This window comes from Nomia melanderi, chromosome 2 (assembly GCF_051020985.1).
Source record: "Nomia melanderi isolate GNS246 chromosome 2, iyNomMela1, whole genome shotgun sequence".
NCBI classification, from domain to species: domain Eukaryota; kingdom Metazoa; phylum Arthropoda; class Insecta; order Hymenoptera; family Halictidae; genus Nomia; species Nomia melanderi.
Window position 1 is genome coordinate 24003195 of NC_135000.1, and position 26114 is coordinate 24029308.

The window sequence follows — 26114 nt, forward strand, 5'->3', positions numbered from 1 at the left end:
TATTTTCACACCGAAGAACGCCGATGCACGTTACGTAATGACAAGCTAAATACGACTACGATAAACCTTGTAATCTTGCAATCTATACACTCTTGAAAATACTATTAACTATAACACGATTACCATAGAATTGCCTATCCGACGCACAGTACACGCGACGTATTCGAAATGGAAAATATACGTTTTAAATCCTTTAACCGGCGAAACGAATTTCTCCCCGGATCTCGTCGTCGCGTTGCCTATTTTTAATGGAAATATTGCGCGTGCATAAACAACCGCGGCTTACTAATTACCGAGTTAAATAGAAATTTCACGGAGCGCGTCCGTAACGACGAAATTTCGAGTGTCAATCATTTCCGGGCGCGGGTGGTTGCCGAGAGAGGTAGACGGCCGCGCTTCGCAGCCGGGCCAAATGGAAAGTGTAAGCGTAAGGGGGGGAGGAAAGCGCACCACTATTGTTCCACCCTCTTTTCCGGGTTTCAGAAGCGTTCGCGGCAAGTGCATTTTGTTGTGTGCTCAGAAATCTGTTATTCAATTTGAAATGGCTTTATCGCGCGTCTGAAACCAACCCCAGATCTCGCATTGATGCCAAACTACATGGACTATGAAATCTCTCCTCCCTCCTCGAGCCCCTCGACGCGCGTGTGTGCCGCATGCTGGCTTCTCTCTCCATTTACGTGAACCGCCAACACCGCCGGCGGAATCGAGTACTCGGGAACTTCCCGGCGATACTTTTCCGCGTGTACACTCGTATCGGGCCGTGTGCTAGAGTGGAAACGAAAGCGATTGCGAGCTGAAATAGACGCGTAATGACGCGCCGCTCGTTCCGGAAAATGATTCAACCAGAAATCTCCCCTCCTCTTTTTTTTTATCGGCGAATGTGTTATTCTGTCTTCGTGATAATTGTTTAATTTGCATAATTTCATCGACGTTGCGTTGTGGTTTTCATTCACGCGTGCCGAAGATTGTGGGGTGAGTTTGATAAGAATGAAGTGATTTTGTGTGAATTTGGTGGTTACTGTTGTGCGATTAGGATTGTGGTAATTATTGATCGATATTGTTTCAATTGTAGTTGTAGGTAAATTACAAAATGTGTTTTGTATAATTTTATACGTATTTCGGTATTCTTGTTATTTTTCATGGAACTTTTGTGAACTGATTTTGGGAGAAAGGGTTCCGGGTATGTATCTTTATGTATTTATTAGGGAAATCGATCTCGCAATCGAAAACTTATTTATGGAAGAAGTGAAAGTAATTGATTTGAAGAATTTATAATCTAAAGAAACTTGTAAATATGAAAGGGAGAACGTTGACTGATATGCAATCAACCTGTTTGCTTGTTTATCATGCTTTACATAGTGGTTTTGCAATATTTATCTTGAAATTCTCTCTTGACCATTTATTTCTTGTACCTCACGTTGCATAAGATATATAATTTATCAGATACACTCGTGATAATTACTTCTATATATACATATATTCAATATTAGAGTGTTATCATACAAATTACGCTGTTTTGACATTTTACAGCAAAAAAGAGTACTAGAAACATTAAAACGATCCTTCAGCTGATTTCTTGAAATATTTAGTCTTGAATTTTTCTTCCAGCAATCAGTGGATATTCAGTATATTCAATCGCGCTTTTGAAACACATTAATTACTTTTATTTATAATTGGACGCAAAGCATTTCACTCTTTTATAAAACACACCTATCCTTTCAGAACTGTTATATCAACAGATATCTAATTCCAAACGTTTCAGCAACATTAAAAGCTTATTTCCAACTCGAATACAGTTTCCCGAAACAAGTTAAAAGCTGCTTTTGTTCCACTTAATCACAGAGCACAAAACGCGAACCGCACGCGGACGTAGCCATATTCGGTCCCACAATCGTGTGACCCGACAGTAACGGCAAAAGTGTTTATTCAAATCAGTTTGAAACACGGCTCGATATCTTCAATGATCCTTTTGTTATAATGCGCCGAAGCAGTATATTTTTTGCGTTATAATTACAGAATTTACGCATATACTTTATCGTCGTGTATCAAAAGAAGCGACGCGGAGAACGTTTAACGTTTTATGGAATAACGAGGGGACAAAAGGAACGAGTAAAATAATAATCGATAATCGCGAAATGGGAATCAAGGCTTCATTCGTCTACGCGTAATTTAATTTTCTTGCTGTCCAATTGTTTTCCGTGGATAGGAAATTATGAAGAAGAACAAAAGGGTATTGTTAAATCAATTCGCCTCGTTCTATCGATCAGGTCGAAGGCAGCCAGTCTGGCTATAACAAGGTGCCGGGGACGACGAGGAGACAGTGAAGAATAATAGCAGTTTTGTTATTAAACGAACGCTTAAATTCGATACCTTAGATCACCGTCTGTCAATTAGAGCAGGAGCAAGGTCGAGCTGCAGCTCTGTGAATTCCGCGTTCGCTGTTCGCGCGTGCTACTCAACTATGGTAATACGATGAAAAGGAAAACGAATCTTGGTCTTCCAGCAGCGTACCTGCTGTTCTTCGGTTAAATTGAGCTACCTGAGATGTAAACTCTTAATGTACCCGCCGCCAGCTTTGATCTGTCTACGGTCTGCGTCATCTAGCCTTGATTCGTTTATACCGTGATTCGCCACTTTCGACGACACAAAGTTATTGAAAACAAACGCCGCGAATGAAAATCATTCGGAGAACAACAATACCAATAATATAATAGAACTAATTATTCTATGAATCGAACAGATATTCAATATTGCGAGAACAAATCAAAGTTTTATCTCGTTACCCGCGGATAACGAAATATCTCGTTATACCCCGACGTTTTTCAAATAGTTTATCGAATCACGTCGTTTTATACTTGTTATTATATTACTTCTACAATGTTCTGTTTCGCAACGGTCTGTAACAAATATATTTCGAAACGAAGTGTACGTCCTTCGTTGCGCACATCCTCGGGGCGATTTTATTTTTCCGGGGTATCGTTCCGATCGATCGTTTCTGAAATAATGTTTAATAATTACAGGGAAGGGGGATTAAAATTTGAACCGCGTTGTATAATTAATGCTTTCCACGAAAATCAGTTATATATGGAAAAAACTGTCGAATCGGCCTCTTATTAAACTTGTATCGATCGTAGATATCGTTCGCGATAACATTTCGAATTTAATGGACATAAAATACCTCCTTAATGCGCCGATAGCATCGAAATTTCGTGTGAGCCCGAGCGTTCTGCACTTAATTTTCTGTCACCCGTTGTGCCCGTAATGAAAAATCGATAGCGCGAACCAGTTTCGAAGAAACACATACGAAAATAAAATACGATACCGGTAAATGCATGCGTCTGCATACAAACGACGGCTTCATGTTTGATGAATCAACAATGTATAACGCAGATATTTGCTGCCGGATAACAACGAAATGAAATGTTACAGAAATTCCGATGCATTATCGTCCGTAATCGTTTTTACAAAAATTTCCCATGGGAATCGGCGACAAATCAGAATGTACAGTAGGAATGTTTATATAAATTTGACGGAAATACCTCGAAACCTTACCGTACCTGGAACCGATAAAATTGTATTCGTTCTTGGAAACCAGAAAACCTGAAACATTCTCAAAACCGTACAAACTTTAATAATGAACATGCAACATTCATTCCGCTATTTCGAAATTCTCGTATTCCAACAATTACCTTCTCGAGCTTCAGTCGGCCTAGAAAAAACGAACACCCGTTAATTCTATCTTCGCGAATTCTGGACATCAGGCTTCAGTGCTAATTAAAATATGAAAATATACGTTCGCGCCCACGCGTATCATTTCTGCATCGTCCCCGGCAGATAGTGCTTCTCCGTTCGTGCGGTTGAAAATTTGAAAATAAATCGAGGGGGGGCCGACGCAAAACAGAAAACGGCACACGCACTCACGCACTCACGCACGCACGCACGCACGCACGCACACAAGTGCCGCGCGTCGAGGTGCGCACAGCCGAGATTCAGACGGGGATGGTAGAGGTGGGCTCTCCTCTCAGGTTCGCAGGTACGTGCACATAGGTATACGCGCACTCGATTGGCGTCGACCGGCGTCCCGGGAGGGGCGCGACGCCAGCCAAGAACGAACGTTGATACTAAACCGCGGGCCGAGCTGCTCCGAACGACAGTTCAACGAGCGTGTGTTCCGAGGCCGGATCACGGTGGTCCACAGGACCGATTCGCGTGCAGATTTCCACGGTCGTTCGAGGGCCGCGTGCACGATCCACGATATCTGTCAAACTCGGTGACGTTTATCGATCGGTCCAGAAACGATTCCCAGTGATAAAACCGCGTGATTCGGGGCCAGACGACGTGAATCAAAATCCATATATATATATTTTTGAAATTTCGTTCGCGTACCTTGTTGTTTACAAGTGCCGGCTCGATATGGTGGACCACGACAGTGTTCGATAACAATTGTGTATCGTTACCGGATTGATATACCGTCGATCGTATTCGCCAGGACGAGTGTGCCACGTGAAACCGCGGACCGCGTTGTGACTAACCACCAATCGACAGAGAGGGGAGAGGGAGAGAGAGGGAGAGTGAGAGAGAGAGAGAGAGATAGAGATAGATAGAGTGAGAGGGACAGAGAGAGAGAGAGAGAGAAAGGAAAGGAAAGGATACTTTACTCACCCCACGAAGTATCATCGATGATCGCCTTCCGAAATCGATCGTACGTCACGGTTAGCGAGTACCTTTAACGGCTACAACAACGTCAACGACGACGACCACGACGACAGCCCGTCAAGATCGGTGACCGTCGACGCTACTACGTCCCCGTATAACAGTACACCCAGCCCCCGGTATATACGTGTGCATGTGTGCGGCGTCCGTGTACGTATTGTGTGTGTGTTTACATTGAATCAGTGCCTCGTTTCGAAACATCATGATCCGTCGACGCGAGTGCGATCGAGTACTCTGGAGTGCCGGCGAGGGTGTTTCTAGTGCGATGCTCGGGGTTGCCGTCTGCGTGCGGGTTTCGAGATGCGTTCTGCGGTGCGTCAGCCACGAGTAACTGCAATTGGAGGCCGGTGGACCCGTATATATACCGGTTACTTGGCCACCGAGTGATCGTAGTGTGCGGACTAACCGCCGGAGTAATTAATCCGACGTATGTGCGGACAGACATCCCCCGTTGCTGCGCGCGGAGTCAATCACTGACGACGGATTCGGTGATCCCGATACCGGTGCACGAGAGCGCGCGCGGGCGCACGATCAATCGCGGCGGACCGAAAACCCCTCTGCCAGATTCAGATTCACCTGTCGACGATAATAGATAGTTAAGAATCGGGAACGAACGCCGAGTAGCGATAGAGACGGACAACGGGGACAGAAGAGGACAGAGGCGAGGTAGAGGCGACCGGAACGAGGGAGAGGGAGGGAACGGAAGCCTAGATCGGCCCGATAAGTTGGCACACGCGCGAGAACGTGTTCGGTCATTAATAAACACAAAAGCGTGGCCGAGTAGCGCGATGCACACCGGGACTGACCGTTTTGAATTGTTCGCGCGTGACCAATTGAATCCGATCCTGTACCGTTCGTTATCGGCCGCGGGACGTCAACGTTGCCCGTCTAGCGGATAACTTGAGCCGGTGGACCAGAGAGCGCAGATTACCGCGGGAGGTTAATTAAAAAAAAGCCCGGAACGACGTGGGACGAGCGACGATATTGGCAAACTCGTCGATATCGACGTCCCTTCGCCGCGGACTGACGTCTCGTGTTGATAAACATTTTTTTGCCGATGCCGAGGGAGAGGGGCCGCGCGCTCGGCAGCCCGAGTGGACATCTTTCTTCGTGCGCGGACGACTGATCATCGGCGTCGTGACTGGAATACCGCCCGATGTCACCTGCTTACGGCAACAGCGATCGGGTATCTTTTCGGGAAGGCCGGAGCAGCCGCGAACCACGTCCGAAGTGATCGAGAGCGTCGAATTCTAAAAAGAACGACGCCCGGTCCGTGAAGAGTATCATTTTCCCCACCACTCCACGGATGCCCGACCGTGTGCACGAGGAATTCCTACTAGCGGAAGAGGACTTAGCCACGGCCGACTTCCCGCGAAGTTAATTAGCCCAGGCCCGGCCGCCATCGGCGATATTTCAAATCCGCCCGTGAACGTGTACCCGGTGGATAAAGTAAATGAACGACGCCGATTACTCGAACGGATAATTAATCAGGGTCTCCGGACGAAAGGAGACATTCATTCCGCACGACCAATCATCGGGCCGGGCCGGGACCGGCCCGCTGATCACCTTGCGGTGTGTGTACATTATTCGATCCGCGATTCGGTGGAACGTCTTAATTAATAATCACGCGAACCCATTGAAATTCGTGCGTCGTTTCGCATATTAAGGAGGGCAATTAAAGGAAAAAAAACCGCCGGAGCGGCGGCGGCGGCGGCGGCGGCGGCAGCGGCGACGACGACGACGGCGAGTTCGTGTGGCGGCCGTGAAACGGGCAGAAAACGAACCGTGGCAACGGCGACGAGAACTTGGTCGTCCCCTCGTCGTCTACTTTTTACCTCGTTTCGCGAACACCGAGGAAGAGTTCTTACGCCGCACGCGAGAGGGACCTTAAGCACGCAGGCACGCACGCACGCACGCACTCGCGCACCCCTTCGAGGGGGAGGACCGAACACCGGGAGAAACCCTGCGCCGCCGGCGATCTTGATTTCCTCTTGGTTTTTTCGATCGTTTCTCTTTGGAACTCGTGACCGCTTTTGGATCGTTCCTTGGACTACCTGGAGCACCGTATCGAGGTGAGTTAACTGTCTCTCTCGCGAGTTTCGATTGTCGCTGTTCCGGGAGCTTTGTAACGGATCGAACGGTCTCGATACAGAGGCATACGGTGTCCCCTTTTGTCTCGAGATCTCCGAAATGCGTTACGCAGACACGTGTGTGGGACGCGTGATAATTCAATGGTATCACTCGGGTCGGGGGATAAGATAATGTTTCAACGTGGCCTCTAACGTAACTTGAAAGCTGACTCAAGTAGGACATACGTACATTTACGTGAACCCCTTTTCTTTACACTCCGCGGCAACACTTCGCGAAACGGCTGTTATAAACTAGTGATAGTTATACGATTCTATTGTGAGAACATCATTAAGTAACCTGAGACGGAATAATTTATCGATCATTGTTACCGTGATAAGTACACCGGTCGCCATAGCCGTGCAGAGTAGCACAATGTCGGGGTGCGATACGATCGAACGACATTTTTCTCGCCTCCCGATGTCTATATTTAACCGACTCCTGCCGCGCAAATATAGAAGGCAATTATAAAACGCTCGGATTTGATTTGAAAATATTCAAGCTTTCGATTAAGCGGCTCGCGGAGACGCGTCACGCCGGCGAAGAGCCGCAATAGCTTTCGTACGTGTACAAGAATACCGTCTCCGTTGGTGTCGCGCTGCTCCGTGAAAGAACCGCGCTCGTGTCTGTCGCCGGCAAATCCTTGAAATCGAATTTTCCGAGACGAGGGTCCTCCTGGGGACGGGCGGACGAGGGAAAACGGATCGAGGGAGGTGGCAGAGACTGCCGGACCGGCGAGCGAGGGAAATTTCGTACGTCGGCACCGAGCTCGGGATGGGAGGAGAGAGCGGCGCTGTGTTGAACGAGCGTGCCGATTTCGTGTGTCGACGTTTCCGTGCAATTTACCCGCATGCGACTTATGAAATCGCGATTGCGCCGTTGCATTGGACCTGGCTTTCATCCCCGAAATTTCTTCGTCCGAAACTGGCATTTCGAATTAGTTAATCGCGAAGCGTTCTTACGAAAAACACCGGTCGCAGCGAGCTCGCCTCTGAGAAAGCAGATTTCTCGCGGCGGTTTTTCACTTCTACCGAGTGCACTCGAGTAAAAACGGCCTGCCATGTCAGACTTATCGCTGCACGAGTTAATTCTACTCGCAATGCATTCGACGACGAACGCAATGTGGTCCGACTTTGTATTTCACGGCGTGCTTCGCCGGCACGTTCCCAGCCGCGGTCGGGGGCCGGAAAACATCGCCGCACCCCGCAGCAGCTTTACAATTTTTAGCGGCGGAGATATCGTCATTTTTCGATCGGGACAAATATTTGAGCAGACCGGCGAAGTTTGGCGGGCGGCGCGGGAATATCATATCCCGCGCGTTTGATTTCCAGCCCGGAATAAACGGGACACGGGGGCCGCCGTACGTCCGCGTAAACACGAAAAATTCGTGGCCACGGCTGGCATACATTGCCAATTGCCGGGTTAAATCCGGCATTGTCCCTGGCCGAAGCCGCAAAATATAATATATTTTCGCGGAAGCCCGGGGGCCGTAGCCGACGCGTCCATTAGAGGGCGAGGACGTTTAACAGAAATTGTGTGACGTTCCGCATGGGCATTGTATACGGCGGACAGGAGGACCGGGAAGGTATGCCCAAATAAATAGAGCGTGTTACATAAAGAGCCCTTGTTTAAATTATATCCACGAAGGTATTGCGCTTGTAGCCGTGCCGCGCGAGGGAGACAAAATTGCGCTATTTTCCGGAACAAATGGTTCCTACATACGGAAGCAATACGCCGACCCGTACGAAATTATAACGGATATATCACAACTTTCACCCCGTGGTCCTGGCGCCGGCGTGCACGCGGAACACGTATACGTGTACACCTTGGTCTTTCGCCGCGGACGAATGAATCATGTGGACGGTACGTACGTAGGAAGAAAATTACCGAACGCCGGAAATGGATCGGCAGCGATGGATCTCCTCGCTCGGGAAATATCATGAATGTCGATTACCCGGTTGGTATCGATGAAAACAGTCACCGGGAAAAATCGGCGCGGCTCGGCCGACCGGCCGGATTGGTTTCCTTGTAATTTTTTCGCGAAACGAATCCGTTTACCCGGGCCGCGCGGCCACGCTTTGAGCGTCCCCGATTCTACGGAAATTCGGATGCAAATGGAGAATAACGAGAAACCTTCGGGGATCGAAGTGCCATGAATATCGACTATATTATTTTACGAGCTACGTTTTTATGCTACCGTTCGGAAGTTTCGGGTCATTTCTTCGACGAGTGAAGTTGCCTGTTCTTTCATAGGAGAGAAATGAATGGGCGGCCGAGACTTTGTGTGCTTCGCGTCGGGATACCAGTGTTTTCGTTGAACGAAAACTCCATTTTGTTTCATTCTTTTTTAATATTTACTGATGTTTTTTTCATATTAAACTCAGTGCTACAATTCTTACCACGACTACAAATCGGACATTTTACTTTATCAAAGTTTGTCCTTAATTAATTGTCGCGAAATAAAATACTCAATTTTGTACTTATACTAATAGTAACAATATTTAAAGAATAGAAATAGAAATATAGGTATGGAGGTAGAAATATTTAAAGAACCTAACAGTTCTATTAGCTTCCAAGTGAAATAGTAGACTCGCAGAAATGTATCAAACTTTCCATATACCAAACTTCAGCAAACCACGCGTACTGCAAAGTCCGAAAATTCTCGATCCGGTTGCAAGCGAGATTAAACTGTGAGTAGCTGTTGCATCCCCTTGAAAAGTACAATGTTCGAGCGGACTCCGCGAGTGGGAGAGCAAGTACGTTAATCTCCGGTTGTTTCGCCGAGGCGAGGTGCAAGGCTAATAGCCTTATAATACTAATAACACTCGTGGAAAGAGAGTCATCAATTAAGGGACAAACACGACGCAGGGATCTTAAAAGCGGAGCGGTCCAACAATGCAACACTATGCCTGCCGGTGTTAAACGCGGGTCCGCAGGCGGGCCCCGGGGAGAGAGAGACCGGCCGTAGTTTTACGAACGGTGCGCCTCCTCGAAATGTACAAACTGGTTTTCGGGATTCTCTCCTCCCCCGTTCCGCCGTTGATTCTCTTTCTCACACTCCGAGCTCCCATGGCGGAGAGTCGATCAAGCATCTCCTCTCGGGTGCGTTTCGGGGCCTCTCGTTTTATTTTTCGGGGTTCTATCTCGGCGAAAAATCTATGTCAACCGACATGTTGACACGTGTTCAAACGTAGGCCGCTCGCGCTCGCGCGATCACACGTAGAGAGTCAGGCGGGACCTCGTTTTCGTCCCGCACGTCGTCGTCGTAGTCGTCGTCGGCAGCGGCGGCGGCGGCGGCGGCGGCTATGGTGGAAGAGTTAGAGATATGGTGGGAGGAAAAGGTGGAGGAGAGAAGGCGAGAGAAGAAAGAGGGTGGGCGCCGGGTTGGAAGTCGAGTTACTGGTATGCAGTGTCGGATTTCGCCTTGTCCGTCGGAAGAACGCGCTAGACGGAGAAGAGAACGGAACGAGGTGTACAGAGAGGAGTGTAGATACACACCTCAAGGTGTGCACACACACGTGTACACCGTCGCGCACACGCACACACGCACACCGTGTTATACACGCATGCTCGGGTTACACCCTTCTCATGAATCAAAACTATTCGAGACGGAGAAAGAGATACGGAACGGAGCGCGAGAAACGGGGCCGAAAGAGAGACGGTAGACGTTAAAAGGGATAGGCAGAAAAGGAAGAGGTAGAAGGAGAAGACGAAGAGGAAAAATAGAAGGAGGAGGAGGCGGAGGAGGAAGAAGAACAAGTGGGAGAGAAGAGATGAACGGGGACATACGTGTTTGCTTACAATGAACGGGAGGTCATGTCGCGGTAGCTATCGCATTCTCTTGATCCCAGATATGAATTTAATTTTATTATGACGTGAGCCGTCCGGCACCGCTATCTTCGAATCGCTCTTATGCTCCCTGCAGAGGCGATCGTGCGAGCGAGAGACGGCCAGGCCCCAGCCTCTAAGTCCCTCTAAGAACGGTCTATTTCGCCGACACTCGGTGACCTTTCGAAATACAGCAAAGCGAATCCGAGGGAGGTGTAATTGTTGAGATGGAGGCGATCGATCGACACTGGGAATAATATAAATGGATAATAGGGTCCGCGGTTCGACGCGAGATGCCACGCGGGTACGGCCGCGCCGTTGCGAGCGGAGATTTCCGAGGGGTCGTAATCGGAGATGGAGCGGCTCGCGCGGGGATATTATTATTTTTCTACGAAATCGACGAAAGGATCGTGATCGGGAATCGTGACAGATGAAATATGTATGCCAAGGTTTTCCTTCACAGAAATAAATGTTTCTGGCTGCGCGTACCCCGAAGGATGCTCCTTCGTTATATCGGATCCATTGTTCCTAAGCGGCTTTGTCTTCTAATAGTTTCCACCGATAATGCACTTTACGGGCGGCCATATTTGTCGAGTGTATACAAATTGCCGATCGTGTTCGAGCAATTAACGTACATCAACGTTTCACTCGCGGACGTCGCGGCAATAGAGACGGTATCTCTGACTTTCCACCGCGGGCCCGACGTTCTGCCGCCCGTTTACCCGATGCTCGAGGTATTAATATTTCCGAGTAGGCGGCGATTGTGTTGCGATTCAAAAGTAATCTTCGCTTCTATCCTTTCACTCGGATCATCGGGCGTTCCGAGATCCACGATGTCGCCGCTGCTTCGAACACTCCTAACGACGTTTCGATTCCACGCTGAAATCGATTGCGTCCGCGAGCCGATCCGCAGAAACGTCGCCCGAATTCGCGTCGAGGAGCCGTCCGCTCCAACGTGTAATAATTTCCACGCGATCCTGTATCTTAATTAAATCTGCCGTTAGCCGGCTGACGAAAAATCGATTTCATCGTGGGGCGCGACGATCCTTATCGCCGCGGCGCGGCGGTTCAGCGTGTTCGCGAAACGCTCGCCCGAAGGGACCGAGAGCGCTCGATCGCGTTTTAATAGTCGCTTCCTCGCGGATCGCGGACACGCGCCGTTAATTCACTCGCCGCGGCACGATTAACGGCCGCGAACTTCATTACGCAGGCAATGCGTAACGATGGCGCGTTGCGCAACGAATAACGGTCGCGTTTGAAGCGGGGATTCATCGCGGCTGAGGGGGGAGGGCGAGGTCACGGCGTGTGTCGCGGTAACTAGATACTTCAGAAGTCCTCATTAGAATAATTCCGCGAGTGTAACAGTCGCGCCTCTCGTAGACTGATATTAAAAAGGCATTGTCGTCTGGCGTATCGGTGAATCACTCCTACATGTCCGTCGAACAATGCGGTGCCGGCATTATTAGCATTTTGCTCGATTCCAATGCAATTCAGCCGGATTCTATTGATCCATCGAAATACTTTCCTCTCCCCCCCCCCGTCGGAGGACGACTACGCTCGAGGCCCCCGCCGCCGCCGACGCCGACGCCGCAATACCGACGTGTAATTAATTCTTTCTCAGGAATTTCATTTGACTTTCCACGTGACACGCTAAGACCCGCCCGGCGGATTTCACTCGCCCGTTTTACGCCCATCGTTTTCCTTTTTTCCTTCGCCTCCTCCCCCGCTTTCCTTCCCTTTTCTTTTACCGTCACCCACCTCGTTACCGCGACGGAAACTGTCCGACTCTTTAACGCGTCCGTCCAATTAAGCAGGTCGAACTGCGTCTAATCGGTAAATAGCATTAGCCATCCGTCCCGTGCATTTATACATGAGGCAATCAACGCGGATCGTGGTTATGACGCCGAGTGCATCTGGGCCCGTGAATAAACTGCGACTCTCTTCGGCTAGAAAAATTAGAGCTGTACAGCTGGAATATTGAAAACTTCGTTGCTTTTCAGTCAACACGTCGCGGTACTGGTAAACGTACTTCCCAGCGAATTTAATTAATTTCTTGCCAGCCGACGGGAAAAATTTCAACCTTTATCGTATACTTCGTGCAATTTGCGACTACGTTGGAGTTTTATCGTCGCTGTTCTTGCCGCGGACTTGTAGGATAAACTTGCAACGTCACGTCAGACTTGACAAACGACCCAAGGACGACTACGAGGGCCGACCTCGCTATTCAAATTTCCTCGAAGGGAATCAATCGAGAGCAACGTATCCCGAGTAACCAACGATCGAGTAGAACGAGCGACGCGATCCACGCATCGAACCGTGAATGCATTACCCGAATGAAAGCGTTCTACGAAAATCGAATTACAACACTTTGTTTCTTCCTTCTTCGGGGAAACCCGGCAAAAACGAACATTGGATGATCCATCTTGCGATTAAAAGCGACCCTTGCCGAGTCGGGCAAAAAGTGCACTCCACAACAGCCACGATGATTACTCGCTCGTAGTCTAGCACCGTTTGCCGAAAAAACTACGGGCGGTTTTGCATCGAAGGACGTATCGGATTGTCGAGGAAGAAATTTCGTAACGGAGACAAACGCTTAGTGGAAAATCGTCAGAGTCATTCGCGATATAGTTGTACGATGATTCTCCTTGCGCGGCGCGTTCGATATACAACTCGGCCGGCGTTTATGCGTTGGGATCAGAATTAACGCGGGCCTCGTTGCTACCTGAATTTCCATCCCCTTCGCGCGCCCACCAAAAAGGTCCGCGGTAAGTGCTATCTCTGAAAATCCATGGCGGTCGAGCCGTAGCGGAAGGCGGGCCGCCGGCGTGGAATTTGCATTACTAATGCGCAAACTGCGTCAAACGAAACACGCCAAAGTGTTTTACGCCGTATGAATGGGTCTGTCGGTGTGTGCGGTTTATACAACACGAATGAACACGCCCGGGAAGACCACTTCTTCTGGTTGTGTGCGCGTGCACGGGTCGCAGCGCGCGTATATTGAGTGTGCTCGAATAGACTCGGGGACGACGACACGCTCGGTAGGAAAACGCGACGCGACGCGACGCGACCCGACCCGGGTACACCAGTACCAATCATTCAATTAACCCCGGTCTATACGATCCTCTTGATCCTATTTTATTTAATAAAGCTAATGCTAAACGCACGGCCTCTTATAATAGCCGTCAGACGAACGCGTCTGCTTCTGGTTCATTAGTGTACGTGTAAGTGCGTACCGGGCCGTCTATATTAGTAAATAAACCTCCTCGGCGAGCGGTTCGGCTTTCAGTGAGAATACTGCGGATTCTAATCGAATAATCGGCTCGCCGCTAGACAGGCAGCGGATATTTATAGGATTGTAGATGTTCATTGACCAATCGATGGAAACTCCGAACCGAGCTCTGGAAATTTATTTCGCCGATCGAGATTCCGCCGGGGTTCGGATGAAAGGGAAACCTTGTTAAAACTTAAGGAATTGTTTAATGCGCTGAATCGCGGATAATCGGGTTCGCGGTAATTACGTAAGAGCTGTAGTCTTTTCATTACCGACGCCGAGCAGGAGGATATGATAAAACGAGTCGTAAACGCGGCGCAATTTTTATCTCGTTAAGGGCAGACATAGATTTATAACGACCATAGAATTATTATCATCCGGTGAACTATTAACGATGAAATGTCCCCCAGGGAATGCAGCGGGGGAAATCGAAAGGCAACGCGCGGGAGAGCCGAACCGTGCATTCCGAATCGCCGAAGAATCCAGGGCAAAAAATTATCCACGCAAATCCAAGGATCGTACCGGAAACGGCGCGGACCTCGATTGCGCGGACAGAAAGAAATTAGTCGCGGCGAGGAGGTCGGAGTGATGGGGAGTGCCTAGGCGAGGTCTATAAATTCCTAGGTCCCGATTCGATTCACTTTGTCTTATTCAACGGATCGATAAACGCGCGAATGAACCGAGCACGAGTCAATTCCTGTACGTGTACGCGGCTGGCGAAAGGAGAGGGACGGCGCGAGCCCGAGCGAGAGAAACGGCCGAACAAGGGAGGAGGAACAGCGGCAAAGGACGCCGGGGGAGGGAGAGAGTTCGTTATAGGCGTTTTCAGTGACTACGTGCAGCGTCAGTATTAGTTCCGTTTAATTAGGTAGGAAGGGTAGGAACGGGGATTGGATCCGTGTAAAGCGTAATCCAAGAGAGATCCCCGATTGACCAACTCTGCTCGACTAGGCAGCAACGGTAGCGGCAGCCAGCAGCAGCATCAGCGTCGGCGTCGGCGTCGGCGGATGCTCTGGTCATGCTGCCGGTCCCCGCTGATGATAATAGAATCTGCACGTTCGATCGTGGCTCGCCGATATCGATGGCTCGGCCCGGTGGAAAGAAAGCATCGGCTTTGTTTCCGGCGGCGCATGCGCCCCGGGACGCGTTCGATTAAGCGCGGGTGGCAATTTTCATGGTGCCGGATAAACATTGTCGAAAAACAATGACGATGGAAATTTAATTCCGAGCCAGCGACTCGTGGCACTTGCGACGAACGGCGTGGGGACGGGAAGGGGGGCATGGGGGAAAGAGAGTTTTATGGCAGACGTAGCCTCGTGACGTACCGAGCGGTCGTTGTTATAGAATCGCCCGATATCAATCGGCTCGTACGCGACTGAGAGTTAATTATCGCGCCCCGCGATAAATAATCCGATGATCCGAGCGCGGAAACGGCCGGCGGACGCGCGTTCTCCCTCGCTCCTCGTCCCGATAAATGAGCAATAATTTTATTGCCCCGGAATAACGAACGGCTGAGTTATGCCTGTCGCGCAAGAAACAACGGCCGGGACCAGTGAATATATTTTCCGGCGCGCTACAAATTTCCCGGAGTTATGCCGGTGAACGACATTCCGCTTTTAGTCTTGCCTTCTCTATCGCGGCTGAAATAACGTAGGCTCTCCGGGAGCGGTGTTTTATATCTTCTTATGCGCGCGGTTTTACCTCGTAAAGTTGTTGTCTCCGCGGAAGCTGTTTTCCTTCTCTTGTCGCGCGTAATCTAGAGCTGCTTTGTTGCGCGCCCGCCTCTTTCGCCGTATATTCCGAGGTATGAAAAAATTGTTCCTCCGCCGCCTCGTATCCGGCAAGTTCGGGTGTGGGCGCTCGCTCGAACCCACGAACGAATCGCCGACGATTTCCGATTTTTTCATCGGCGAACGTGATTGTAATAACACCGTTTGCATCGGACTCTTTCTTTGTTGTACCAGAAATTCGTTTATCAGCGTGCACGCACGCTTCGAGTGCACGTTGAAGCTACGATATTGAACGATATAACGTTTCACAAATTACCATGCAATTACAATTCGTAATTTTTTCCATGCAATATCGCTTCCACGTGTTCAATAGATACGCGCTCGGTTTCTTTTTCTTTTTTGCACGTGACGTTTAAATAATTTCCTGCGTTATCAGCCGCGATACGGCACGCAATTATACATTCCTGCAGGGTATTGGCTGCTAACTTTGTTGCTTTATCTCTATTTTCGCTGGTCCGGACATCGGCGCGACAGTGTTCGATACATTGTTTAACGATTTTCCGAAAGATACAGTCCCACGGATAAAAACGGAACGATTCCCTCCATGCGAACACGATTATCTTCCTACGAGGCAGTCGCAACACACCGGAACGCTAATTTCATTAGAAGTCGGAGCGCCGTACGATTTTACTACAATTTCCCCGTCTGCGTCGTCCTCGATGGACGATCGAATTAAATCCCGATGGAAGTACCCGGCACACGACAGGAGCCAGTAGCTTTCGTATCGGCCCGTCGACTCGCTGCTCTTTTTCTTCAGGCTCTCTCCCTCTACGGGGTTCGTTCCTTCGCGGCAGGACGCAGGGCTACCAGCCAGATGAATAGATAGCGGCTAATTTTCAGCGTTCATTAGAGCTGGCTCGTTCTCCGTCTGTACGGGTGTGCATTCGCTTTCTCTTGTCCTCCTCCTCCTTTCTCTCTTTCTTTTCCCCTGTCTCTGGTTGCGTTCGCGGGACACGTAGCGTCTGTGCAACGTACACGAGCGAAGCTGCGAAAGCGAAGCTCCGAACGAACGAGGGCCAAGGCGCGCGCGGTCGTTGGTGGAGCCGCGGAGATCGCAGCGGGGAACATAGAGACACGCCAAGAGAGCAAATAAAGAGATCCGGCATCCCGGAGAAATCTAATTCCTAATTGGTGCTTCGCTCTCTGTACCCAGCTCGTGTCGGTTATCTGCCGCTATCGAAGCGCACGACCGGACCTGGAGAGTCGGTCGCTACCGGCGAGTCGACTCGAGTCGAGAGACCGCGCTGGGTAGAGGGAAAAGGTTACAGAGAGAGAGAGAGAGAGAGAGAGAGAGAGAGAGAGAGAGAGCTCCCTCGGCGGCGAGGACCGTGAAAGGGTGGCGCGGACCCGCCGCTACGCGAAAGGAGGGAGAATAATGGTTGCGGTTTAACTGTCAGGCGCAAAAGGGGTTCGAAACTGCCGAATCCACGCGGCCGGCTCCGAGGAAACACGCGTCCGAATAGTCGCGAAGGGGATGGGCGCCGGCGGCAGGGGATAGAGCTCTCCCGAGCTCGATTACAAAAATTGAATGTAGCCTCACCTGTCAGTCAACGCGGCGAACTGTCGGTTGCCGTGTTAGATACATCGTCCGATGATTTTACACGAGCGTCGGGGCCAGGAGAGCGACGCGCGGCGCTCGCATATTAAATTGCCCCTCGCGCAAGGGGTAACCGGTGTCGTTTGCAATCACCGGGAAACGCGCGCGTCGCTCGCGACACACCGGTAATTTCCGTGGTTCGCGCGGCGCGAGACAGGATCGTCGATTTCTTTCTTTTCCCCTGTCCCGTCTCTCCCTCGTCCCTCTCGCGACCGGCCCGATGGCCGTGGCGGCCGATGGAAAACGCGTAACGCGGAGCGGGTCGTTTAAATATTTATAAAGACGTTTCAGTGGAGCGGCACGCAGAAAGTGGTACGCAAGAAAACGAGTTGTCGGGTTCGCGTGTACCCGCGGTTGAAAATTAATCGTCCGTGCCGGTGCGGGTTATACGAGCGCGCGAGTAAGCGCGCGCGGCGCGTGACTATTAAACCGAGTGTCGTATAAGCGGCGCCGTTTAATTTCGAATTACAAATCCGCGCGGCTTTTAACGGAATCCTTTTGACGGCGAGTCGCGGTTTCCGCGAATGAAGACGCGGGAGAGACAGAGAGAGAGAGAGGGAGAGTGGCTGGTTAACCGGCACCGGCCGAGCGACTCTGACAGCGAGACGTTATCCGACAGTTATTATTCAGTCTCTCACCTCCCACGCTCGTGTTTATTCGAATACAAATGCGCCGTCCCGTGCGTCATAACTGCACTCGATCACCGCGTAGTTCACGGGGCCGGCGACGCCGTCTATTTTTCTTCGCGGCCGTTCCCCGTGTTAGCATCCGGCCCGGACAATGAGCGTACAAACACAGGCCGAGGGCCCCGACGCGCGCCCGGCCCGCCGCGGCGCTCCGCGACGCTCCAACCGCTCGGTATTCTTATGCTAAAATCGTTGACGTCCGAGCTGACACGGTTTTTCGAGCGGCGATCATTCAACGCCTCGTCCGCTCGCACACCCCGCCCCCCTACTCGCATGCTAATCAACGAGTTGATGTTAAATTGCGCGTACCCGCCGCTGTCCGCCGTTCATAAACAAGTCGCGGCCGTGTAAATACCTGGCCGCCCCGGCGCCCGCGCCAGAAAAATGCCGAGGCCCTGGCTTTTGTACCGAATTAACCCGTGGAAATATTACCATAGCCCGGAGGAATTTATTGGCCGGAAAAGTAGCGTCGCCGCTACTGCGTGGGAAATGAGCCGTCTCGCTGCCGGGTGAACCTGATGAACCCGATTTCGGGCCTCGAGGATTTTACAACTCGGCTGAGCTGTTTGGTCGGCGGATCTGGTATTTATAAAATCGACGGTGCGATTAATCGAGAAGCGATTGATTAGGAGGAACTTAAATTTGAATTTGTATTCGGGATGCACGGGTCTGTTACACCTCGATGTTTTGGGTAATAGGAATTCGCATTGGACTTGGTAATATTTCCAGTAGCTCCTTGAATGATAATTAAGAGACTCTTCGAACATTCGAAGACTTTCGAGTCGCCCGGATTATCGTAAAAGTAACTCCGATATTTGGCAATCTTACGGGAGGATCAATTACGGGAAACCGGAACGTCAACTTCCCCCGCGAGTTGCACGGTAAGATTGATGTCCATTTCTGGAGTTGCATTCCAGTGCATTCGTTACCGGTGCAACGGTCACCGATGCTTGGAAGTCTCGAGAATTTTCGAACTCGTAGGGCACGCGACAGATTGAACTTGCAAACGAAGTTTCCAGTACTCGAAGCGCCGCGAGTTTCCGGTCGGAGCTACCAGTTTCGCCGGTTTAAGGCCGGGCCGGAGTCGGATCGGCGCTGTGACGCGCGACGAGACCATCGGTCACGCAACAATCGCAAAGATGCAATTTGATCAATTATCGGGCGACTGGGGGCCGCGTATCTCCGGCAGCGATACAGCCATTATCTGTCATATTCAGGGTTCAATTGCCGGGTTGAGCAAGGCTTTTCTCCGGTGGCGCGACGCATACGTTTATCAAACTAAGGCGCAGCAGTGTCATCTGATAGGGGCATGCATGAGTCACGTAACGGCGTGTATATTCGTTGTGGCCGATAGTCGCGGGGAACGTGTACCGTGTTCCGAGTCGCAACCGAGAACTCGAAAAATGCCGCTCCTAGTAATTTGCATTCGAAAAGATTCGGGAGGAAGAGAGAAAGAGGGGGAGCAAGCTGGGAAGGGAAGAGAAAGAGAAAAAAGGGACAAATATAAAAGCGAAAGAAGAGAGAGCGGGCGGAGAGAGTGAGAGAAAGAGGATGCCGGGGTTACGAGAGAGGTATGCAAAACACGGGGAAGTATCTTTCTGAGAATAAACGGGGCCGGACTACCTGTGGTGCTCTTAGCCGTTCTGTAATTGGCCGTGCAAAGTGAAGCGCATTCTTATTTTCCCCGTTACGCTTGCTCCCGTTTGAGCGCGACGCGCGGCTCTTAAATGCCGCGGCTTCTAAGCACCGGATATACGATAATTACCGGCAGCCAGCGGTCGTCGCGCGATTGTAAAAACGGCTCTCTTTCTGCCTTCGAGCCGTAACTGGAGTACGGAGAGAGGAAGAGGGAGAAAGCGGCCACTTTCACGGCCTACTGCCAGCGATTTCCAGAATTGCCGGTTCGCCACCCGTAATTGTAGTCGAAATAATCAGCCCCGATGACCCGGGCCCGGGCAACTGGATCAGCCGCGTTTCGCAAAGCCGAACAATACCAATTCCGCGGCGGAGAGCCGGACAAGGGGGACACAAAAATAAAAAGGAACGGGAGAAAGGAATAAAATAAAATCAGCCGGACGAATATGGGACCGCTTCCGCGTTGCGAAACCTGATACCGTAAACTGGGAAATTTATTATCGAACGGTACATTGAGCTTCGCGGCCGGGATAAGAATCGCGGAAACTCGAGCGCATTTGTATGTAGCGACGTCTACATCGCGGAAGGAACGGATGAAGGGCAACGAGCCGGAGGGAGAAAGTCGATTCCATTCCCGAAAATACTTTCCACGATATTTTTTCCTCGAAGGGGCGGGGGCGGGGTGGGGGCGATAGGTAGTTCGCGCGAAGCCTACAGAATCGTATGCATTATGGATTCGCCGAGTGACGGGGCCGTCTCAAATAAATCGGCGTACAAAGTGCGGCGGGAGCAGAAGTTGGTCTATTCCGTAGTCGTACGTATACGGCCGGGCGGGATCGCTGCCGACGCTCGTAATGCGAGCAATTTATTCGTTACAGTCGGGCTGATTCAAGTTCGACACGACCGTGAGCCGGCCCCCGCTCCCCCGGCGTCCCCACGGCCCTCTTATTCAAATCGTATCTTCCAGGAGCCATTTTCGATCACAACAACGGTATTGACAAAACCGTTCCCTCATGTAATATGCATGAGGACAGATTTTTTCTCAACTGGTTCGATCGCGCGCGCTCCCCGTCCCGGCACGGAAAAGTCGCGCGAATTTTGTCCGCGGTTCTCCCGTGGATCCGTCAGCCCCCCGGTCCGTCAGCTCGAAAACTGCAAGAAAGTGTGTCGATTCGCGTCTCAGCGTCGTCGTCGTCATCGTCGTCAGTTTCTCTCGACTCAGGGAATGACGGCGCATTCATCGACACGCGTCGAAGAAAACGCGAGTGCCGCGAAGGAAACGCGATTTTAATGAAACGTCGTTCGCGGTAACGCGGCGAAACTCCGTGCGCGATCCACTCCGCGCGCCGGTCCCGCGTATCGGCGAACGATGAAACTCGATTTCGAAAACGTCGGGGAAGCGTAATGGGGAAAAATGAGTTTTAAAAGTAAATGCGGCGGGGGTGGTTGCCGGGGGCCGAGCAATCGGCCGCGTTGCGACGGGGGCAAGCGGCAGTTAGTATGGCGGCCACTGGGAGCGTCCTCCCCCTCTGCCCCTCTTCCCCTGCCGGTAGTTCCCTCCGCCACCCCGCGCCCCTCGCGACCGGAAAATTACAGTATCTCGGATTAAGAAGTAAAATGGGTTTTATTGCGGCAGCGTAGCATCGCGTTCCGCGGCCCGATAGAAAAAGGCCGGTCGGTGGAGCGGATGGATAATAATGCCCGTAACTTTCGCAGTTCCCTAGCTAAATGTAGTGAGCTGCCCGCGTTCGGTTAACTACGGGTATTACGGTCTATCGCGCTTTTAATAGCCGGCTTAACGTTCCTCCCGGGCTACCTCCGCCAGGATGTCTGCTAAATGCGTAAGCAGAACGCGTGTAACGCACGCTCCGAAGCACCGGTATTATCCTGCACACGGGAATATCCTTCCCGGCGCGAGAAAAACGCGCGAACAACCGGGCGACAAGTCGAGGATCGGTGTTCCACGCTTTTACGATCCCGGGCTACACGCGTTCCCTTTACCAGAATCGCGCCGGGACGATCGCGCCGCGGCTTAATCGACGAATCCGGCGCGCGCTGGTCGATAGCGGATCTTGTCGCGAACGCGGGACGCATTGTTCCTCGCGCGTTTCTGCGCGGTTCGTTCGATTGGAAGTTCGCGGGAAGATAACGAACAGCTTAGAGTTCGTTCCAGAATTTCTGCACATCGTTACTAGGTCATAACTGCTGGGACTTGCTCGCGAGGCGCAAACGGAGCGAAGATAATCCAGGATGAAATGAGATATTTCACGCGTGGCGGTTATTAAGATATCCCCTCGACGTGCCGGCGATGTCTGCTGAAAAGTGATCAAAATCGTTCGAACGGGAATCAACATTGATCGCCGAACTGGCGATCGCTTGGCGCGCTCGTTGGAACGCACGGGTCGCAATTCCTTCCCTTCGCAGAAAGTAAACGAACTCTGAAACGTCGATTTCCATCGGCGCGAAAGTCCGACCGACACGGCGTCGATATACGTATGTGGGGTTCTTTGAGCGTCGGACGTTGATAATAAAATTCTGCGAGAGCAACGGAATCGTCGGTGCACCGACGAAAGAGGAATAGGTGCAACCTTCAAAGAGGACTCACCGCCTTGATGCTGGAATCCACCGCATCGCTGCATCTTCCCGGCTCCGCCACTCTCTTAACTCACTTTCTCTCTTGCTCAGGGCCGCCGGTAAGAGAGGTAGTCGATCGTTCTAGCGATACACGCGTTGCCCGGGCCCTCGTGGAACCGCGTGTATTGCGCGCGATCGCGCCGCGTTCGGTTTCGTTTGTCCGGCCATTTCGTTAATGGAGCCGTTTCTCGGAATAAGAAGTGCCCGGCCGGTTTCTTCCTTTTTGCGCGGCCCGTCACTGGGGCCCATCGGCCGGCACCCACACCTCCCCGCTCGCCTGCTGCCTTCTCCCGATTTCTGCATCGAATCCTGCCACCTGGCTTTGGTGCGCCGCGCAGTGTCACGGATCGCCAATCTAGCTGGATAAAATTCGAAACAAGCAATTCTTGTATATTTAGCAATCAACGTGTTTAGAAATACATCAGATATGAAGGAACCTGTATGTATATGAATAAGAATTTTATCGTTATTACGATTACCATACTTCAAAAAACAGATTCACGAAACGGTCGACTTTAGGCAAGCACGGATAAATCTTTGTAAAATTACTTGACGAATGCGTTTTCGTATGTTCTGAACCTTTCCCAGTAACTTCCCATAAAAATTAAGCGGTTCTATGATAGTCACAAAAATGACTTTCGTCCAGCAAGATTGACAATCCGCGACATTGCGCCACGATACGATTCTAGGAACGGTCGATATCGTTATGACGTCCGATGATGCTTGAATTTCATTTGTTTTCGAGACACTTTTACGCTGGAACCCCGAGAATTCGATTTTACTCGGTCCGAACCGTCCACGATCTCCTTGGCATTTATTTCGATCAACCTCGATTATTCGCTGGAAGAGAAAGAAATCTTGTTTTCCTTACAAGTCTAAACATTCCCTAAAGGATAACCGCATGTAACAAAGAGATAGCAACTATTGTGGATGATTCGTCGATTGCATTCTGTTCACGAAGAAAAATAAGACCGCGCGTCTGTACATGGCTTACCGGTTCTACTCGTTGTAACCGGGAATATACGAGCGCATCGCGGCAATCCTAATCCTCCGCATTCTAGTATCTCGAAACCCACTTTCGCGAGGAAGTCGGACTCCTCATCGATTTGCGAGCACGCGTTCCGCGCGTACGGTCCCGCGGTCGCAAATTAAATCGGTATCGACGGAAAGTACAGCAACCCGGGTCGCCGCAAAAAGATACCCGCGAGGCGTCTCGAGAATAAAAGCCGGCCTTTATCTCGGCGAAGTTCATCGAAGCGAAGATTGTAGTTTATGCGAGGACGTGCGGCGCCGAAGAATATCGTGGAATTAGCGTTTTTAGATAGAACAATTTCCTGCCCGTATAAAATTCGTTTCTCGATGCCGGGGCCCCGGCCAAACGCGGCCGCACTTTATCGTCGACTGAAATACGCTCGCGGACACGCGTTCGATCGCGTTCCCACCGCAGTCCCCGATCTTCGGGTCGAAATATCCTCAGATTCGCTTCTTATCTGTCGGCGGCATAAATTCCGGTTGCATGCGAGCCTCCATTCACGGGGCGCTTTACATACCCGTAACATTCGACTTATCTACTTGTCCTGGATCGTCCGGGACGACCGAGCAGTAAGACCGCTCGTTTTTCGAGGGTCCACTCGTCCCGCCCCGCAAGTGGTCTCCGATAGTCCCGGGGGCGGAAAACTCGATTCCGTCTTATCTCGATCGCGAAGGAAAAACGTTTTCGCGAAAAGGCTCGCGGACGAAGCTGCCGCGTTGACCCCTTCGGCCGGCCCTCGCTTCTAATCGGATACTAATAGGTCCTAGGGGACGCAGCGGCCGCACGGCGAATTTCTCCGCACGATTCTCGTTCACGTCCAATTACTGCGTACAAATATATACGACTGCGGAGAATCTCGGTTTTCCCCTTTACACGATACTCCTACACCCGGGCCGGCCGTCCGACCGCCCTTCGTTCCGCTACGTAGGCAAACTGCCCACGGCCCTCGATCTTCGCGCGCCGCACGTAGAAAGAAAATTAGGATACGAACGTCGGTCGGTCGGTCGGCCTCCGTGCGGCCTGGCTACGGGCTAGACAGCTAGACGATCGCGCGAACGTCCCACAGCGAGTGTTTGAATTAACCTTGGGTGTAATAGAGCCGTCGTTCCTGAGGTTCTGTGGCGCGACTCCGTTCGGCATCTCGCGATACGATCGTGGAGCGGGGATTTCGGAAGCTGGAATTGGACAAAGGGGCGGCCAACGGACGACGAGTCCTTAAAATACCGATACTTCGGGGAAACGAAGCGTCGCCGTGAGGGGAATACGAGAGTAAGAGGGAAATTGGACGTAATCTGGTCAAACGCACGCGTCGTTCCGGAAGAAACGCAGTCGCGGAAATTCTGCGATCCTAATCAAAGATCCGGCGTCGTTTCTGCAGTCTCTAACGGAGATTCTTATAGGGATTAACGTCCGCGTCGGTTACTCTCTTTTCGAACAGAACGAACGCGTTTGGATTGCATTGCACGATTTTTTAGGAATACGCGATATTTATTCAGGGGAACGGGTATGCCGAGCTTTTTTTAATACCCGATGGAACAATCCGGATAGTAACGATTTTACGCGGAAAAATATGTTGAGAATGAAACTTTTTTCCATGGAGATTGATTTCCAATAATACACAAACGCGTTAGCAAAATTCTGTTCGTCGACACAGGCGTACTGCCGATGCTCGAATACAATTTGCTCGGCAATGAAATTAGTTACGGGGAATAATTTTTCTATATGCGCCGTTCGTAGTTTATTGTCAAATAGAATCACTGTTGCTTGGGTCACCTGGTACGAGGCATATAAACCGGAATTTAATTAATAACCATGTCCGCTAGGCAGCTAGTAATTTGCGTCGGCTATTTTCTAGTCACTTACGGTTCGTTACTTGTTAAAAATCGTCCCTGATATAATTATAAATTTTTCCATGAAACCGCAGGAAAAGGTTGCTCCGTTCTACCAGAAATTTCTCGATGAATTGTAACGTCATTTTCGTGGCACGGGCAACTGAATTATTATAACAAAAAGAGAACGATTAAAAGTTTAAAGGTAGACTGTATTTTTTCTTCGATCGATGGCCACAATCTACTCTGAAAGTTTCAAACACTATTTTTAATTATCTCGCGGGTATGTTTAAGTTTAATCGATACACCGTGTTGACTATAAAAATCTTCATAGTTTAAGAAGCTCCGTGAGAAGAAAAATCAGCGCGTACCGTGGAAGAGAATCAAGAATGCAAGAAGAAAAGGGAACGACGCTCCACGTGAATGGTAGACGAAGGGAACAGGTAGAGCCGGTGTAACAAGGGTGGGGGAGAGAAACTGACCGTGGACCGAATCGATTGGAAATAAGCCGATTGCTACCTGCACGGAGGTCCGCGTGCAAATCCGGCTTGTCCGTTCTGACACGCGGGATTCGTAAAAAAGGAACGCGAGAAACACGAAAAACCGTCACTTTCTTTCGCTTTCCAAAACACCGACACGGTCTTCGGCGCGGCGGACCCGAGACAGAACTGTCATTACCCATCGGCGAATCGACTTCTAGGAAACTTGGACTCGTGCAACAAGAAAGTTCCCCGAATTTTTGCTCCGAACGTGGTTAGGGACCGGATAATTACGAGAAATCATTTGGTACTCGCATCATTACATTCAATTTCTTTTCGAGACACGACCCTTTAACGACTTTAATATGATAACGCTTCGGAAGTTCCGTAAGCTGCTCGTTATCCTAGCCATTCTGCGCGGTCCTTTTACATTTTCTTTGCGCAGCTGGCTACGCCGCGCCCGTTGCTGGGTCCACAAAAGAAACCGAGAAA

The 26114-nt window shown here is 50.6% G+C and overlaps 1 protein-coding gene across 4 annotated transcripts in view; it reads left to right on the forward strand.

Moving 5' to 3' along the window:
* The first annotated feature begins 751 nt into the window (after nt 1-751).
* Nucleotides 752-26114, forward strand: part of LOC116426915 (latrophilin Cirl) — a 416178-nt gene continuing 390815 nt past the window's right edge. Inside the window, exons 1-2 of one of the 4 annotated variants that reach the window (XM_076374219.1) lie at nt 753-1040; nt 4007-6785. The gene's annotated coding sequence lies outside the window, so the exon portion shown is untranslated. Of the gene's footprint in view, nt 1181-4006; nt 6786-26114 lie in introns of all 4 variants that reach the window. The other 3 variants (XM_076374220.1, XM_076374221.1, XM_076374217.1) reach the window with 3 other exon arrangements.